The following is an 18,738-nucleotide window of genomic DNA, read 5'->3' on the forward strand; positions in this document are numbered from 1 at the left end:
TAATTCTGATTCGCTGTAACAAATGAATTGATTAAATAATAAAATGATTACAAATGACAGATTTCCAGAGTGTTAGGAATTTATTTTTAACCCCGGAGATATAGACAATAATCAAGTTCCTGCAGTCAAATAGATGCCATAATAGCAACATGGAATTTCATTCCGAAATCTCCCATTTTCGTAGCAAACATTACACGTAGTTTTCAGTTAAACAAGCGATTTATTAATGAAAGTGTGTCTTTAATGTGATGAAGAATGAAAACAAATGATGTTTTTAATGTTTAAAAAACACAAGCCGTGACTTTTTATGACAGCAGCCTTCATTAAATTCAATGCTTAGTGGTATTTCCCAAAAAAAAAATTCTTAAAAGCATTAGAAATTAAAGTATGAATTAAAATTAAACGCAGAGGAAGAAGCAACAGAAAAAAAAGGTGGATAATGGTCTCCTGAATGATCTCGTTTCAAGCAGGATGATATGAAAATTGCATTGTATTAATCTTCATGTCTCATTTTCTCACATGCCGAAGGAACAGAAAAATATTGAAATCATTTTTTTTGCTTATATTTCATTTAGTGAGTGATTTCATATTATATTTCTACAGCTCCAGCTCTACATGAGATGACTTTGGTGCTACCTGGCTGGTTCCTCAGTTATTGTCCGATCTGGTCATCCACTAATTTTGCCAAATTTAGCGCTAATTTATCAGCTGATGTTTTGAGTGAGTGTCAGCTCCTCTCACTTCTAAGTCGGTGATGCCCCATCGATCAGTTGAGAACAGGGATCAGCAGAGCAACTGAGGTCTCTACATTGGTCAGTAAGGTCACTGCCTTTGAAAGGCATGAAAGTAAAAATGAACCCTTCTATAAGAATTATTTCATTTTACTTTAGGTTTATTTAATGTTTACATGATTTTCTAGTTTACGTAAAGACCCGTTAGCCAGAAAAACCCAGGTCCTGAGCATTCTGGATAACAGGTCCTATACCTGTACAGAGCACACAGGTTATACATTTACCATGATCAAAATTTGCTATTTTCCATTATTTGGAAATCCATAATCCAGAAAGCTCCAAATCACGGGAAGATCATCTCCCATTGACTCAATTTTACCCAAATAATCCATTTCCCCCCCCCAATTTATCTGTAATAATAAACCAATATTTATACTTGATCTAAATTAAGATACAATTAATCCTTATTGGAAGCAAAACAATATTATTGGGGTTGTTTAATGTTTCAATCATTTTCTAATAGACTTAAGATATGAAGATTCATTATCTGGTCCTGAACATTCTAGATAAGAGGTCCCATACCAGTAATGCCCAGAGATTCAGCATCCCTATAACAGTAATGATTCATGACTTAAGTTTTTGCAAAACCTGAGTTCTCCACGCTTTGATCTGATAAAGACCACCCTTTTGAGTGTCAGCGACACTGCACATGCTCAGTGTGATCAGGGTTTCTGTTAAAAAGTTAAGCTTAGGGGTCTTCAAAAGTCATCAAAACATCAGCAGAAAGGGAGGCTACAACCGCCAGACAAGCCAATATTTCATGACTAATTATGAATCAGCTTTGAATGGAGAATTTTTTTTTGAACATTTAGGAGGTTAATTACTAAAATAAGAATTTATCTCATAATTGAAATGAAAAAAGGCTTGACCAAACTCCCATGCCCTGTTTTAGCTTATTTATTAATAAAAAAAACTAATCGGATTGTGAAAAAAACAATAAAATCAATCGAAAACCAGAATCGCAAATTTTTCAGGCTTTTTCCGGAATTGCTCGGTTTTTTCGAGTTTTCTCACGAAAATCCTGAAAAGGTTGGATTTTCAGGCTAAACCCAGTGCAGAGCAAGATAACGTCAAGTTGAGATAGGTGCCTCTCCCACGGATTTAAACAGGACCTCTGAGATGGAGGATTTTCGGATTTTTCTCGGGAGAAAATAATAAAAAATTTGAGTTTTGCCCCAAAATGCCGAACCAGAAAAATCTGAGGTTTAATAAATAACATCCATACTTTATATTTCGAGTCAGTCCTAAGCTCAGGCCCAGTACAAGTGCAGGAAAAAAATGTGGAGGTATTGTGGGCATGTTCTAAATATTTCATATTTGCTGCTCTGGGCTGGTAGAGAAGCTCAAGACATAAAATATAGTATTTCTAACCTAATTCTTGCTTCAGATTACATTGACCTTTCAAATAAATTTATTTCAGATATTTCTCATTTTAGAGACCATAGAAAACATTCACAATTCACAATTTCAGTGTTTCTACTTCATAAATAAAACAATGGATTTAAAGATGTTTTTTTATAATGGTTTAAACGTAAGGCAGTGGTGGGGACAGGACATTTGAGAATGCAGAAAGTATAAAGCTTGTTTGTCCGTTTCTAAAGAAAATTCCCCATTACCGTTGGGCTCTCCTTTACTTTTTGGCCAAATGTCATTTTCATAGCTGCTCAAATGGTTATGGGCAGAGAAGTTGCCATTTTATTACGTCTATTAGCTGCCAGTTTCTGGAAGATGTAGTATACACAGTTACAGGAAAGTTGTGCAAGTGACTTTTGTTGCTGTAATAAGTCACCCCACCATGACAAATTTACAATAAACACTGCGTGCGTATCTCCCTTTATGTAGGAAACTGCAAATCCAAAATCTGTCAAGTTACGTATAAAGCCTCTAAGTTGGAAAAATCTCCAAAGCTTGAAAATGTCACCAATTTTTCAAACTTTGCATAATTATAAAAATTCAACTGCCACCAAATTCTTTAACCATGACACCTTTTCAAGTTTTTTTCTCGTTTACCCTAAAGATCTTCTGTTTGGTAAGTAGAAGCCAAAAATATTTAGCTACCCAACAATAACCTAGTCATTGAAATGCAACTGAAATAACCGCATCTAAATAACATTCCATCTGAATTTTATATCATTACTCCAACAACTAAATTGTCATCGACGACTACAACTTAGACAGAAACTGTAACGGTTGGCACCCTGAATCTGGAACCAATGCCAAAAACCCTGGTCTCGGCTCGTGCTTCTACCTGTAGCAGCCGCCTTTGGCCTCGGGAGGAGCCCTCAGCTACTCAGATGCCGCCAGGTCTTAAAACGAGAGGTGCAAGGCGAGGGGTTCTAGACAAGCAGAGGGGCACAACTATAAAGTAAAGTCTTTGCGCAGAAGGTCGTGGTACAAGGCGTTGAGACAGAATGGTAGTCAGATCAGGCCGGGTCGGGGCAGGCAGAGTACAAACGAAGTCAGGCAGGCAAGGGTCAAACCAGGAAGTCAATCAGAAGGATAAGGCAGAAGAGGTAGTCCGTAATCAGGCAAGGGTCAGGATACAGAAGGTGGAATCGTCAAAAGCCAGGCAGGGGTCAAAACAGGAATCAGAACAGAATCAAATAGCTCAAAGCTTAACACCACCAAGATAAACCTATAACGGGCAAGGTCTGAAAGCAAATGGGTCTTTTCTAGTGTTCCATTTTCGAGCCATTGTGCGCATTTGCGCGCCTGTGTCATTACGCCAGCGCATCTGCGTCAATATAAACAACAAGATGCGGGCGCGCGCGCTAAGAAACCAAGATGTCGGCTGAAAAGGCGCAGCATGGCGGGCATCCCCGCCGATGGCAAGGAGGGTGTCCCCACCGCACCACTGGACCACCAGGGTGAGTGCTTTTTATTACAGAAACTTTTTGGAGCTTTGACATAAGTGGCTGTCCTGTTTTGACTGTTTTTCAGGTCGGGAATCAAATCAAATCTTGGTAGAAAGCCTTGTTAATTATGCGTCACCTTTTTGTTCTGCTTATTCAGGATAAGCAGGATCAGGGTAATTCACCCTAAATAGCACGAGGATCTATTTTTTGTTCTCCAGGCTCAAATCCCTCATGAAGATGACAATTCTCAGCTGTGAAATCTTTTTTGACATACTTCCCTTTCAAACACATCTCTCAAAGAGAACAGAACAGTATTTTCTTGCAGTTATTTGTGTGACCATGACCCACATCAATAGGACAAAATATCCTTTTTAGTGTTGATATTGTTTACAGGCAATAAAATGTTTAGAATACTTGGGCAAATATTATTAAGAATGGAAAACTCAGTATTCAGGAAGAATAAGGAAAGAATGTTCAACATGTGGACATTTAAGGGGTTATTTATCAAAGGTCAAGGTTTGTGAGGTTTTTATACCTCGAATGAACTCACAGCTCGATTTTTTTCTAATTAAGAAAAAACTTGAATGGAAAAAAATTTGAAACAGTGAATTTGGGTTTTCCGCAGGAAAAAACTCAAATTGCTCGAACTAATAGAGTTTTCAAAACCCACTGAATAAAACCTGAACATCCTGAAGGCTATTAAATATCTTCAAATGGTTCAAGGAACCTCTGCAATTGACGTCTACATGACCTCAACAGGTTTTACCTAAAGTATTTTCAGATTCAAACTATTTCCAGCTTTGGGGTATAATAAATCATGAAAACTGTGAAGTTTCTTTTTACCAGAAAATTCAAGTTTTTTCTTTACTGAAAACTACCCTGAAAAACTTGAAAACACAGCTCAACCTTTGATAAATGACCCCCTAAATGACAATTACATTTTTTACTGGGGAAATAATGTGAAAAGAAATGTTTTTTCTTCCTAATCATCAATAAATCTGCCCCTTGCAGGTTAATGGGAAAACAAAGATGTCAAGTGGAGATCTGAGTTCCATCATGTCCCAAGAGCGAACCCTTCTAAAGGTGGCCATAGGCGCAACATCGCCAAACGAGTGGATCTTTCCCCACGATCCTAAAGAAGGGAGGCTGTGTTCCCCCCGAAACGTTGATTGTTGGTGGCATTAATAAAAGGGGCACAATCCCCGACTGCAATATTGGTGTGTGCGGACCGTTTTTCAAAACTATAAAACAGTAAGGAGACCTGGCCAGGTCAACGGAGGACCAGCACCACTACGCAGAAAAGTGGAAGGAGGTGTGCGGTAATAGAAAATCTCATCTTTCCCCGATATGCCATTAACAAGCATGGCTATATCGGGGGTAATCTGATTGTTCGGCCGTATCGCCGAACGATCCGATTACGATTCGCAATAGGCTCCGGCGGGATCGGTCCGGTCAAAATCAAACCTGACTGATCGACCAAACGACTGATCTCCGCCGGACAAAATCCTCGATTCGTACGATAGGATCTGTGTGTCTATGGCCAGCTTTAGACAGTAGGACTTCTCTGGATCCAATTTTTAGATATCTCCATAGGGAATCTATAGGACTTACTTTCATAGCATGGAAGTTTGATAGTAAGATTTTATTGTTTTACTCATCTTGTTTTGCAAAAACAATGATGGATTTCATCGCATCTGAGGTTGAAAACAATTCCATCAAAAATATAACCTACAGAAAGTACCATCAAAAAATATGTCCAATATAAAATTTCATCAAACATAATACTATGGTGTTCCTTCAAACAATACCACAACTAACCCCAGTTCGCCCAACAAGAGCCATCTCAAGTTTTAATAAAAATGATTCAAAGACAAAAAAGTAGAGACCATAATTTTTTGAGTATTTTTTTTCTGTAAGAGAAGGAACATGCGCCTAACGAGCCAAAATATCTCTCATTCGTGGACTACCCTGCGGTATAATTTTTACAAATTTTCTTATCGCCACGGTTTTACAGTAGAAGAAAGTAGAAAATCAGCTTAGAGGTTATATCAGATGTGTTTTTCGCCTACCAACTGAGAGAAACAGCCTCTATTAAATGTAAAACCTATTCGTCGTGCTCCTTGTGAAGGATGCAAATTTTAAGGACAGGCAAAGCTGAATCTGTGGCAAGCAATTCCTGTAATTCTCTACAATTTCTATTGTGACGTTCACAGTGGGGGAAATTACACTGCCTACAGGCAGCTTGGTCTTTGGATATTGAATTTTTACTCAATGAACTATTTTTAAAACTGTTGTAAACTGCCTCGGTGATTCCGAAAGGTGAACGAAGCATCAGGATAAAAGGCTGTCACTGTTTTCCCTCATTTCAAACAGACTGATTGAAATCATTATCAAAGCCCTTCTCATGTGCCTGAGTGCTGTGATGGAGGGAGGGTGGAGGGAATTTAAGGCATAAAAATGGAAATTCTTCTGCCTCTGAACTTCTCTGTTTCTGTGCAGCCTGATTTGGAAGCAACCCAATGGTGCTGAGACGGAGAATAGCAGGTCTTGTTTTCAGAACATTCACATTTGCAAATATAAAAATAAAATATAAAAACTGTTATATATGACTAAAGCAAGCGATACAAGCCCAACACAATTAACACTGGAGTTTAAGTTTGGGTCCAACCTTAAGTTTTTATTGACACGGTTTAGTTTTACACATTGAGGCGCAGATTTATTAAAGGTCGAATAGTAAATTTTAATTAGAATTCTTATTTTCTGATTTTTGGTTAAAAATCACAAATTCGAATTGGGAATAATCCAAACTCGATTTGAATTAGAAATTTGATATTTATCAAACCTTTACCGTGAGAAAAATCAAATTTGACTATTAGCTACCTAAAACCTGCCAAGTTCATGTAGAAGTCAATGGGAGAGGTCCAGTGACCCATCTAAAGATGTCAATAGCCTTCCTGACATTCGGGTAAAAAACTCAGAGTTTGGTCGATTTTGATTTGAGTTTTTCGAGTCAGTAATATTCATTTGAGTTTTAGACGTTCAAAATTTTTCTTAAATAACCTCCCATTTGAATTTCGAGTATGTTCAAATTTATATTCGACCTTTAATAAACGCGCCTCTAGTATTAGGGGAGAAACAGAAACGGGACAGCAAAGACCTGTCATGAAGGCCTTGTTCACTGACAACTGCATTTACAGATATATCAATTTAAGAAGAATGTAATCAACGTGATGTGATTTAGCATGAAGGATGGTGGATACCATTACTCAATATCCCACAGGAAAAAACATCATGGTCTTTCCCAACGTGCACTTAGGGTTGTTCTTAGTATTGACTAAGACTTGGTTAAAAGCCATACTCCATTGTAGTAGCATGTTCTAGAGCAGGGATCCCCAACCTTTAGAAGCCGTGAGCAACATTCAGAAGTAAAAGTAGTTGGGGAGCAACACTAGCATGAAAAATGTTCCTGGGTGCCAAAATAAGGGCTGTGATTGGCCATTTAGTAGTCCCTATGCGGATTGTCAACCTACATTGAGACTCTGTTTGGCAGTACATCTGGTTTTTATGCAACTAAAACTTGCCTCCAAGCCTGGAATTGAAAAATTAGCACCTGCTTTAAGGCCACTGGGAGCAACATCCAAGGGGTTGGAGAGCAACATGTTGCTCGCGAGCTACTGGTTGGGGATCACTGTTCTAGAGTGAGGGTCCCCAAGCTTTTTACCTGTACCTTTTTTACCATTCAAATGTAAAAAGAGTTGGGGACCAACACAACCATGAAAAAAGTCCCTGAGGTGTCAAATAGGGCTGTGATGGATATTCAGTAGCCCCTATGTGGACTGATATCCTACAAAAAGACTATATTTGGCAGTAAATCTGGTTTCCAAGCCAGGAATTCAAAAATAAGCACCTGCTTTGAGGACACTGGGAGCAATGTCAATGGAGTTGGTGAGCAACATGTTCCTCATGAGCCACTGGTTGGGGATCACTGTTCTGGAGTCTCACATCATCCCCACTGGATAAAACTTGACCTGCCATTTAGATTACAATACTATTGATAAGGGTACTAAATAGTGGCGTTACCTTCAACTCAATGACATCGGAGGTTCCTACTATAAATGCAGACACTAGCACTTGCTTCACAAAAATATGCCCCAAGGAGAGGAAAGGTGAAGAATAGACCACCACAATCCATTTGCTGGAATAACGCTATCTCAAGCAAGAAGCCAAGAATGTTAGGACAGTATCACCAGATGGGAAAGAGTGTAAAAGCAAATGAGACAAAATCCTTATTGAAGGCTTCCCTTTCAATAAATACATGGTCGGGATTATCCATAGAACAATTCCTTATTCTAATGAAAACAGACAATGACAGTCAATCCTACTACAGGTATGGGATCAGTTATCCAGAAACCAGTTATCTAGAAAGCTTCAAATTACAAAAAGGCCGCCTCCCATAGACTCCATTATAATGAAATAATCCACATTTGTAAAAATTATTTCCTTTTTCTGTGTAATAATAAAACAGTAGCTTGTACTTGATCCCAACTAAGATATAATTAATCCTTATTGGAGGCAAAACCAGCCTATTGGGTTTATTTAATGATTATATGATTTTCTAGTAGACTTCTGGTATGAAGATCCCAATTACAGAAATCTGTAATCCGGAAAACACCAAGTCCCGAGCATTCTGGATAACAGGTCCCATACCTGTACAAGGAAACCCATTCTTTTACTAAGTCTTCCTCATAAGGCTGCATGTATCAGGGTTCTGGTTGTTGGACAGATAATCTTGTTTTATGAGCACATATTAAAAAATCCAGCAAATACAATACAACTGAAAAAATAATAAAAACTTAGAAAAAACCCAAATGAAATAACATTCATAAGGATTAACAATAATAATAATAAAAAAATAAATAAATACATATATATATATATATATATATATATATATATATATATATATATATATATATATATATATATATATATATATAATGTAAAAATATGTAAGGACAATTTCTCTGTTCCAATTTAAATGGACAAATCTAAAAATTGCAAAAAGTTGATCATAAAAAATACATTTGTGGTTGTTCAAACGTAACACAGTAATACATGTAATATTTGAATATTAAACGCCTCGCATTCATTGGCTACATGCAGGGCTGTAATATTACAGTTCTCCAGTGCTTCAATGGGTTGAACAAAAAGACATGTTGAAAAATAAGTCTTTTCTGTTTTTAATTAAAAACACTAGGGTCTTTTTCAGGTTTTTTCCCTAAACCTCTGAAAATATCAGATTATTGGGCTAAACCCAGCACAAATCACGATAACTTCCAGTTGGGATAGGGACATCTCCCGTTGACTTCTACATGACCTCGGCAGGTCTGATATGGCTGAATTCAAGTTTTTGCCCCAAAAAGCCTGACAAGATAAATTTGTGGTTTAGTAAATAACCCCCACAATGTAGGACCAAATGTATAGGGGCACCTCTCATTCTCAAACCAAGTGCAGTCATATGCAGTTGTTCCTCCCTTTGCTACAACTCTTACAAACATACAAAAACACATTAAAAAAAAACATACAAAAGAGAAAAATAAAGAAAAGGTCTCCACTAGATGTTGGAATATTTTTGGTGGGATTTGCTTCCATATGTAAGAGTTTGGCCACTGATGTTGAGGAGCAGCATTCCAATTCATGTTCATTAGAGTTGAGGTCAAGGCTTGGTGCAGACTAGGGTTGCCACTGGTCCAGATTGGACTGGATTGGGTTCGGAAAGGGCTGTCTGGTTCCAAATTCCTGATCTGAGCAAACTTCACTTCTAGTGGAAGTTTAAGTTTTCTCTTTAGTATGTTTGTAATCTAGTTTAAACCTTTCTAGAAGAGAAGAGCCTCTTATAGGAGCAAAGGGAGGAGCAACTGCATATAAATGCCCTTGGTTTAGGAATGAGATGTAGGCAGGTCTAGTGCAGGCCAATCAAGTCTCTGCAAATCCATCATGGACCCATGTGGCCTGTGTGTGTGTGCAGTTAGGATTAGGGTTAGGGTTAGGGTGTCAATAAAAGGATTTTTTTGCAGCAAAGCTCTGCGTCTACCTTGGTCTGTTCCACCAACTATACTTTCAATTGATTGCCAGTACCAAGGACTGACCACAAAGGTTATAAAAATTGAGAGGAGAAATACCACATCCAGTGGAAACAAAGAAGCTTCGCAGCATTACCCCCCTGAAACATGGACCTTCCCCAAACAACTGCCATAAAAGCAGGAACCACAGAATTGTCAAGAATGTTATTGTATGTTGTACTGGCGCCTGTTTCAACAATGATGGGTGTGGCTTAATTCAATTATTCTAATAATTAGATAGCGTGCCTCCTTTTAGCCATATGGTGTGTATATATATATAATACACAAAAGCTATGAAAATCTTGTAAATTATATCCTTATAAACGGTGAGTTCTGATGTCATCAGTTATAAACGGTGAGTTCTGATGTAATTTCTGTCACATGACTCACTGAAAATTGTGTATTATAATAAAGTTCCCCCAGTTGCAAAATATAAGGATATTAGAAGTTAACTCAGAGTTCCATGACCTGTATAATAACACTCGGCCTTCTGCCTCGTACTTATATATGGTCATAAAAATCCTCAGTAACTTATAATATCCTTATATTTTACAAAAGGGGGTACTTTATTCACTATATTACGTACACACTATATACACACCCAGAACACAGAGGAAATTATGGAGCCACAGAATATTGGCCCTGGCTGGTAATACACTGGCCAGGTGACAACCCTACTCATATAATGCCAAAAATATAGAATATTTGCAAAATCTGAAAAAAACAGAGGGATAGTGAATGTTAGAAACGGCTTCTTTTCTGATATCCAGAATGCTCGGGACCTGAGGTTTTCCAGATAAGAGCTCTTTCCATAATTTGGATCATCCTCTACTTGAAAATAATTTAAACATTAATAAAACCCAATAGGATTGTTTTTCCTCCAATAAGGATTCATTTTTATCTTCGATGGGATTCAGTACAAGTTACTGTTTTATTATTTATCAATGCATGGTTGCTAGGGTAATTTGGGCCCTAGCAACCAGATGGCTGAAATTACAGACTGGAGAGCTGCTGAATAAAAAGCTAAATAAGTCAAAAACTACAAATAATAAAAAATGAAAACCAATTACAAATTGTCTCAGAATATCACTCTCTAAATCGTACTAACAGTTAGGGGCAGATTTATCAAGGCTCGAATTTAGAATTTGAAAAACTTTGAAATTCAAATTAAAAAAGATCAACTGAAATTTATTAAAAAAAAAAAAGTTTTTTTTGGCTGAATAAGTTCATTTTTGATCAAATTGGAATCATACAAATTGAAGTAATAGCGCATTCGATTGGTACGAATCAAAGTTTTTCCTCAAAAAAACCTTTTCAGTCCACCAATTGACTCCAAATTGGTTCTAGGCGGTCCCCCATAGGCTAAAACAGCAATTCGACAGGTTTTAGATGGCGAATGGTCGGCGTTGAATTTTTAAAGAAACAGTACATGATAAATTTCAATATTCAAATTTTCAATTTTTTTTCAAATTTGAATTGAATTTGGAATATTCCATAGTCTAAATTTTTTTCATTCGAAAATTCACCTCGACCTTTGATAAATCTGCCCCTTAAGGTATGAATATCCAAATTATGGAAAGATCCATTACCCAGAAAACCCCACGCCCGAAGTATTCTGGATAATAGGTCCCATACCTGTATATATAATTATTTTGGTTTAATCCAAAGCTTAGATGAAAGCCAGCGCAGCAACATCATTGTGGCTTCACAAATTCCTTTATAACTCGTTTATAAAATGTTGAATTTGTCACCAAATTTTTTTTTTTTTTTTTTTTTAAATGGCCTTATAGGAAATAAAGTGCAGTGACAAATGCAAATGGTGCTTCAGAGCTAACACACTGATCTTGCCCTCACTCCAAAATATGTAAAACACTTGCCAAGCAGCTGACTTGGAAAAAATACAAAAATTTGCATTTGCATGTTTGACTTAATTCATGGAACAAATACTCAATCCAGTTTATATATTATATATATTATAAATACATTACAGTAATGGGAAAAAAAATCTTTTTTGTGGCAAAACGATTGTGTTGAGTTTAGGCCACAATAAAAGAAGATAAAAAGCTAAAATAAGAATTCTATATCTATCTAGTTGTTTGATTCAGTTTAACGTAAAGTAAATCAGGATAAAAATGTTTTTCAGGAGAGCCGGACGGAAGAGGTACGGGGAGCTGCTGACAACCAGTTAAATCTTGGCAGGGATTTTGGCCCTGGAACTTGGAGATAAACAATAAAAGAAGATAAAAAAAAATTGTGTATGCTTTGCCTGTAATGTATAACTGGATATAGTCATGTGAAAACATGATGCCAGTCACACTGCTACTTGATATTTCAGCAGCGATACTGGAGCAACACTTTAACCACAGACAATCCTGCGTTCAGAATCAAAGGCAAAGTAAGACTAATAAAAGGGAGCCATCGTTTTGCCGAGCCGGGCACATGTGGCCATACAGTACATGACAATAGCTCTGTGTGAAATATTAAAATTCATTTGCACCTTATGTCTGATAAAAGTTCCAACGTAAAGTCGAATAAAAAATATATAAATCTACAGCCCTGACTCGATGCCATTAGATTTGGAAAATGGGCCGGGGCACCCCAAAGTCTCTGCCGAGTGAAAGTTAAAAGTAATACAATTTTCTTCCCTGTTGTGTCTGCGTTTTTCCTGCTGACTAACATGGTACCGACTGTCCACCATCAATATTTATTTCAGCTTAAACAATACCACCCTGGACTTTATACCTGTGCCCTCTCCTCTGATGAGAAGCATGGCCTGTGACTTTAAGGGATCCTATCCCAATATATTTCTGGGCTTTAAGGAATTCTATCCCAATATATTTCTGGGCTTTAAGGAATCCTATCCACATATATTTCTGGGCTTTAAGGAATCCTATCCGCATATATTTCTGGGCTTTATGGAATCCTATCCCTGTATATTTCTGGGCTTTAAGGAATCCTATCCCCATATATTTATGGGCTTTAAGGAATTCTATCCCAATACATTTCTGGGCTTTAAGGAATCCTATCCGCATATATTTCTGGGCTTTAAGGAATCCTATCCGCATATATTTCTGGGCTTTAAGGAATTCTATCCCCATATATTTCTGGGCTTAAGGAATCCTATCCCCATATATTTCTGGGCTTAAGGAATCCTATCCGCATATATTTCTGGGCTTTAAGGAATCCTATCCGCATATATTTCTGGGCTTTAAGGAATTCTATCCCCATATATTTCTGGGCTTTAAGGAATCCTATCCCTGTATATTTCTGGGCTTTAAGGAATCCTATTAAAATATATTTCTGGGCTTTAAGGAATCCTATCCCCATATATTTCTGGGCTTTAATGAATTCTATCCCCATATATTTCTGGGCTTTAAGGAATCCTATCCCTGTATATTTTTGGGCTTTAAGGAATTCTATCCCAATATATTTCTGGGCTTTATGGAATCCTATCCCCATATATTTCTGGGCTTTAAGGAATCCTATCCCCATATACTTCTGGGTTTAAAGGAGTCCTATCAACATATATTTCTGGGTTTTAAGGAGTCCTATCAAAATATATTTCTGGGCTTTAAGGAATCCTATCCCCGTATATTTCTGGGCTTTATGGAATCCTATCCCCTTATATTTCTGTGTTTTAAGGAATCCTATCCCCGTATATTACTGGGCTTTAAGAAATCCTATCCCCATATATTTCTGGGCTTAACAGAATTCTATCTCCATATATAACTGGACGTTAGGGAATCCTATCCCCATGTATTTCTGGGCTTTAAGGAATCCTATCCCCATATATTACTGGGCTTTAAGAAATCCTATCCCCATATGTTTCTGGGCTTTAAGGAATTCTATCCCCATATATTACTGGGCTTTAAGGAATCTTATCTCCATAATATATTTCTGGGCTTTAAGGAATCATATCCCCATATATTTCTGGGCTTTAAGGAATTCTATCTCCATATATAACTGGACGTTAGGGAATCCTATCCCCATGTATTTCTGGGCTTTAAGGAATCCTATCCCCATATATTTCTGAGCTTTACAGAATTCTATCTCCATATATAACTGGATGTTAAGGAATCCTATCTCCATATATTACTGGGCTTTAATGAATCCTGTCCCCATACATTACTGTAAATTAAATCAAGAGTTATAAGTCAGAAAACATTCCGGAATTTGACAAATAAATTGAGAAAATTGTGCCGGCCCCTCTCTATTAACGACAACATTGTTGGCTCCAACATCACATTTTAAAAAAATATAAAAATAAAATAGCAGTATTGCTCAGTAGCTTTTGAATGCTGCAAACTTGGGATACATTCTATATAATAAGCAGGCGTTCAAGTGCCACATGTATTTTCATATTAAAATAATTATTACGTTCTCTGGTGCAGAAGAAAAGGGCAAAGAGTGAAGAAGTAAAGGCAGTGTTTAATATACTTCTAATAAAATCACACAAGACCGGCAGCAGCGATTGCTACAGTCACCCCTGAAAGAGTCTATAAATGAATAAAACTTGTACTTTGTGTCCGGTAAGAAAGAAAGTCACTTTATGTAAACACGAGTATAAGGAAATTGCAAGTTGGGATCATTACAGAGGATACAATTATTGCCAAGGCATTTCTGTTTTTATAACAGTGTTGTGGTCCGGAGAACTGTAATTACAAAATGCCTGGAAGTGTGCGGCAAGAATGGGTTAAAACGTGAAATAACCTCTCTTACCCATGATTCACAGTATGGGCATAAGGCATCTTATTGTGCTCCAAAAATATTCAGCTGCTGAATGGCCCCAGTCTGTACTTTTCCACTCTGCCCATTAGTCCAGTCTCTATTTACATAATATATCCCACGCCTGAGCAGCTCCCACAATGAAGGGCCAGCTCCACGGCACACACTCACGCTCAAAAAAGACTTTGGACTTTTTGGAAATGACTTTTAAATGTTCCAATGAAACAGCAAAATGGGTTAAAGGGCGATTAACTGGCGAATTGTTTTTTTTTTTTTTTTTCAGCTCGGGCACAGGCCACCTCTGCTTTAATAAGTCACTTCCGGTGGCTGCCAAAAAAAGAACAGAAAAAAAAAATAAAAAAAAACGAACACGCTCTTTTAATCGAAAATCCAAAAACAATTTTCCTTTGATCTGCGGTAACTTTATTTATTTTGGAAAGGCGACGGGACTCAGCAAAGAAAAGAGCTGAAAGTGGACATAGGATACCTGTTGGATATGCAAAGCCCTTCTCAGCATTTGCCAAATGTAGCAAAGAACAAACAGCCGGTGGTATTAAAGAGAAACTGCCAGTATAGCTGTACTTATCCCAATTCCCCTTGTCGGGCCTACACAACACAACACGACAAAATAGCAGCAAACAACAACGGAAGCACTTGCTGCTGCCGCGGCACATAATAACACTTTAAAAACGGGGGCAACGTTCATCCATCATTTTCTACGTTGTCCCATGTTGCAGAAATGCTCTTGGGGTTTTTTTTCGGAAGACTTCACGTTTCCTCAATGTCTCACCCAACATTTCTCTAGCATCACAACCGATATATATGGGATCCATTCTCCAGAAAGCTCCGGATTACGGAAAGAACGTCTCCCATGGACTCCATTTTATCCAAATAATATCATTTTAAAAAAAAAACGGTTTCACTTTTTCTGTGTAGTAATAAAACGGTAGCTTGATCCCAACTAAGATATAATTAATCCTTATTGGAAGCCAAACCGGCCTATTGGCTTTATTTCATGTTTATATGATTTTCTAGTAGACTTAATGTATGGAGATCCAAATTATGGAAAGATCTGTTATCCGGAAGCATTTTGGATTATAGGTCCTATACCTGTATATATATATCTATATATATATATATATCTATATCTATCTATCTATCTATATCTATATATCTATATATCTATATATCTATATATCTATATATATATATATATATATATATATATCTATATATATAACTGCCGTAGAAGCTATTAATCCAAGGCTTTCATGTGCATGATAAACAGGAGGGAGCTTTCACTTTAAGATTTTACATGGGAGACTCGTTTTTACTTTTCTGAGACTTTCAGCAAACTGTCCCTTTATTTTTACATATTCCCTGTGCCCCCTACCCTCTCCGAAACCCACGACATTTACAAACATATCTCCTACCGACGGATTCATTTTCAAAGCTGCCAGTTAGAAAGTTCAGTTCTGCATTCAGATCGATGCCCGGCTTAGAAAACAAGGAAAAAAAAAAAAAAAAAGTAAAGTTGAAAAAAGCCAACATCTAATCTTGCTTTTTAATATTCCCATGCTTTTTCCAAATTAACACATCCAAAAACAAAAAAAAAGAGGATGGTTTGGGGGAGAGATGTAATCGTAGCTGCCGTTACAAAATAAATAAAGAGATTAAAAATAAAATTACTGAAAGTCCCTTCATATTCCAACCTGTTTTTTTTTTATTCTCTCGTCGTGGGAAGTTTGATACGAGGAGTATAAAGGGCGGCACAATAATGTGACATACATCGGGCACGTAAAAGAAATAGATTGCATTAATTGGCACAGGGAGCTTAATAAAGAGACAATGACGCCGAGAGAGTTGCAGCAGAGTGAGGGAGATTGATTTAATGAAGGGGAAGGAAATAAAAATAATAATAATAAGGAGATTGGGAAATAAAACAACTCTAGATGTCACACCCCTAAAGACATAAATAAAAATCGTCTCCTTTTGGGGTAGGCCTGTTAAAAAGAGGAAAGCAAGATACAGTTGTAGAAAACAGACAGCAAAAACAAGAAAGAGAAAATAAAACGGCATCTTTTTCCCTCTTTATTATTATTATTATTATTATTTGTAGGAAAGTTAACTGGCCTACCTTGTCCCCCAGAGCTGAGAGTTTTCTCTTCTCATAATCCAAGTCTCCCTGGAACTAGAGTGTAAGTGGTAATGACTGGCTGCCTGTCTAATGATTCCATTTTCCTGATCTTGATGTTGTGTATATACACACACACACACACACACACACACACACTCTGCAACCTACCTTACAAACCACAGAGACGGGAGAGAGAGAGAGCGAGGGTATGTGTGTGTGTGTGTGTGTAAGTGAGTGTGATAGGGAAAAAGACACAGACAATGCCCTCCTACCAGACAGCAGACAGCCCTCCTTCCTCTATCTAACAAGCAAAATACTAAGTCGGCTACTGCAGCAACAGGTTCAGCACTGCTTGACTAACACACTGGGCAGCTCAGCAGCCAAAAAAACGACAGTTTCAAAGCAGCCCCGGCCCCACCTTTCCAATCCGGCTCCAGCATTGTTTTTCAGCACTGATTATATATTAATGGAACACGTTTCACTGGGAGGCAGGACACTCCACTCGGTCGAGAGGAAACCAAAAACCAAAAACGAATACTTTTATCCTTTTATATTCCGTGGGATAGTTGCAAACGCGTCGGGCAGGCGGTTACAAAGAAAAGTGCAGCGGAGATAAGAAATGGGGTCACTTGTTTTTTTTTTTTTTTTTAATTCTTACAGAAGGATTTCCTAAATGTGCTGTGGACCAATCAGGGCAGTGGCTGCTCCTCCAGCTGTAATAATTGCCCGGAACAGGTGCGATGCATATAGAACACCGTGTAACGGCGACAGAAATAAACGATACCCGCAGCCTCTGCCCAATTAAACTGCGGCCAAGGTTATTTTAAATTAGAGAAGAGAAGAAAAAAAAAAGATCACACGTCCCCTGCTTCCAAATGAGACAGGCACAAGCCGTGTGGCCAGCAGGCAAATGAGAGCAGCCCTGATAGGTTACAAAATAATCATTATATATGTATATATTCCTCCAGGAAGCGTCCCAGCTGCACGTTCTGCTCTCGTTTTGTTTTTAATGAATACAGACACAGGCTCGCTTATCCTTCCCCCCCTCTCTAACCCACGATCTTGGGAGTTGTAGTTCTGCATCATAAAACTGTTGGCTTTGAACATGTAAAGGAGCAAGAGCTGTTGCCTGACGCGTAATAATACAGTGTTGAATTTAACATTGTTTTATTTTTTTTTGGTTTGTTACAATTGTTTACAATTGTAACTTTGTTTAAAGTTGTATTGTTTTATTTAGAGCTTAAAGGAGAAGGAAAGCTACTGAAGCAGTTTATTGCCAACAGATTAGCCATAATAGTGCAAGTTATAACACTATATTTATTCTGCAGAATGCTTTACCATACCTGAGTAAACAGCTCTAGAAGCTCTCTATGTTTGTTTAGGATAGCAGCTGCCATATTAGCTTGCTGAGACATCACTTCCTGCCTGAGTCTCTCTCTGCTCACTGGGCTCAGATTACATCAGGGAGGGGGAGAGGAACAAACTGAGCATGCTCAAGCCCTAGCCCTGGAGGTTTTAGCTGAAAACAGGAAGTCTGATACAGAAGCCCATGAGTACACAATAGAAGGAGAGAGGAACAAACTGAGCATGCTCAAGCCCTAGCCCTGGAGGTTTAAGCTGAAAACAGTTAGTCTGATACAGAAGCCCATGAGTACACAATAGAAGGAAAGAAATGTGCTGTTTCTTTTGACAGAGGACTCAGAGCAGCATTACTTTGAGGGTTTACTGGTGTATTTATATAGACCTTTCTGATAAAGCTTACTTACTTTTAGCCTTTACTTCTCCTTTAAAGGGGTGATTCACTTTTATGTTAACTTTTAGCGTGCTATAGAATGAGCAATTCTAAGCAAGTTTTCAATTGCTCTTCATTATTTATTATGTATAGTTTTTTTTTTAATTACTTGCTTTCTTCTTCTGATGGGGGTCACTGACCCCATGTAAAAAAACAAATGCTCTTAAAGTTTACAAATGTATTGTTATTGCTAATTTTTATTACTCATCTTTCAATTCAGGCCTCTCCTATTTATATATAGTCTCTTATTTATATCAGTGGATGGTTGCTAGGGTAATTTGGACCCTAGCAACCAGATGTCTGAAAGTGCAAACTG

At 37.6% G+C, this 18,738-nt stretch overlaps 1 protein-coding gene across 3 annotated transcripts in view; it reads right to left on the reverse strand.

The window, feature by feature from the left end:
- zbtb20.L (zinc finger and BTB domain containing 20 L homeolog) overlaps positions 1-16,916 on the reverse strand; it is a 449,779-nt gene extending 432,863 nt beyond the window's left edge. For 2 of the 3 annotated variants that reach the window (XM_041581418.1, XM_041581417.1), the window contains exon 1: positions 16,631-16,915. The gene's annotated coding sequence lies outside the window, so the exon portion shown is untranslated. Of the gene's footprint in view, positions 1-16,630 lie in introns of all 3 variants that reach the window. The other variant, XM_041581419.1, reaches the window with a different exon arrangement.
- Positions 16,917-18,738: the final 1,822 nt, after the last annotated feature.

The sequence above is a fragment of the Xenopus laevis genome, chromosome 2L (genome assembly GCF_017654675.1).
Source record: "Xenopus laevis strain J_2021 chromosome 2L, Xenopus_laevis_v10.1, whole genome shotgun sequence".
NCBI lineage: Eukaryota > Metazoa > Chordata > Amphibia > Anura > Pipidae > Xenopus > Xenopus laevis.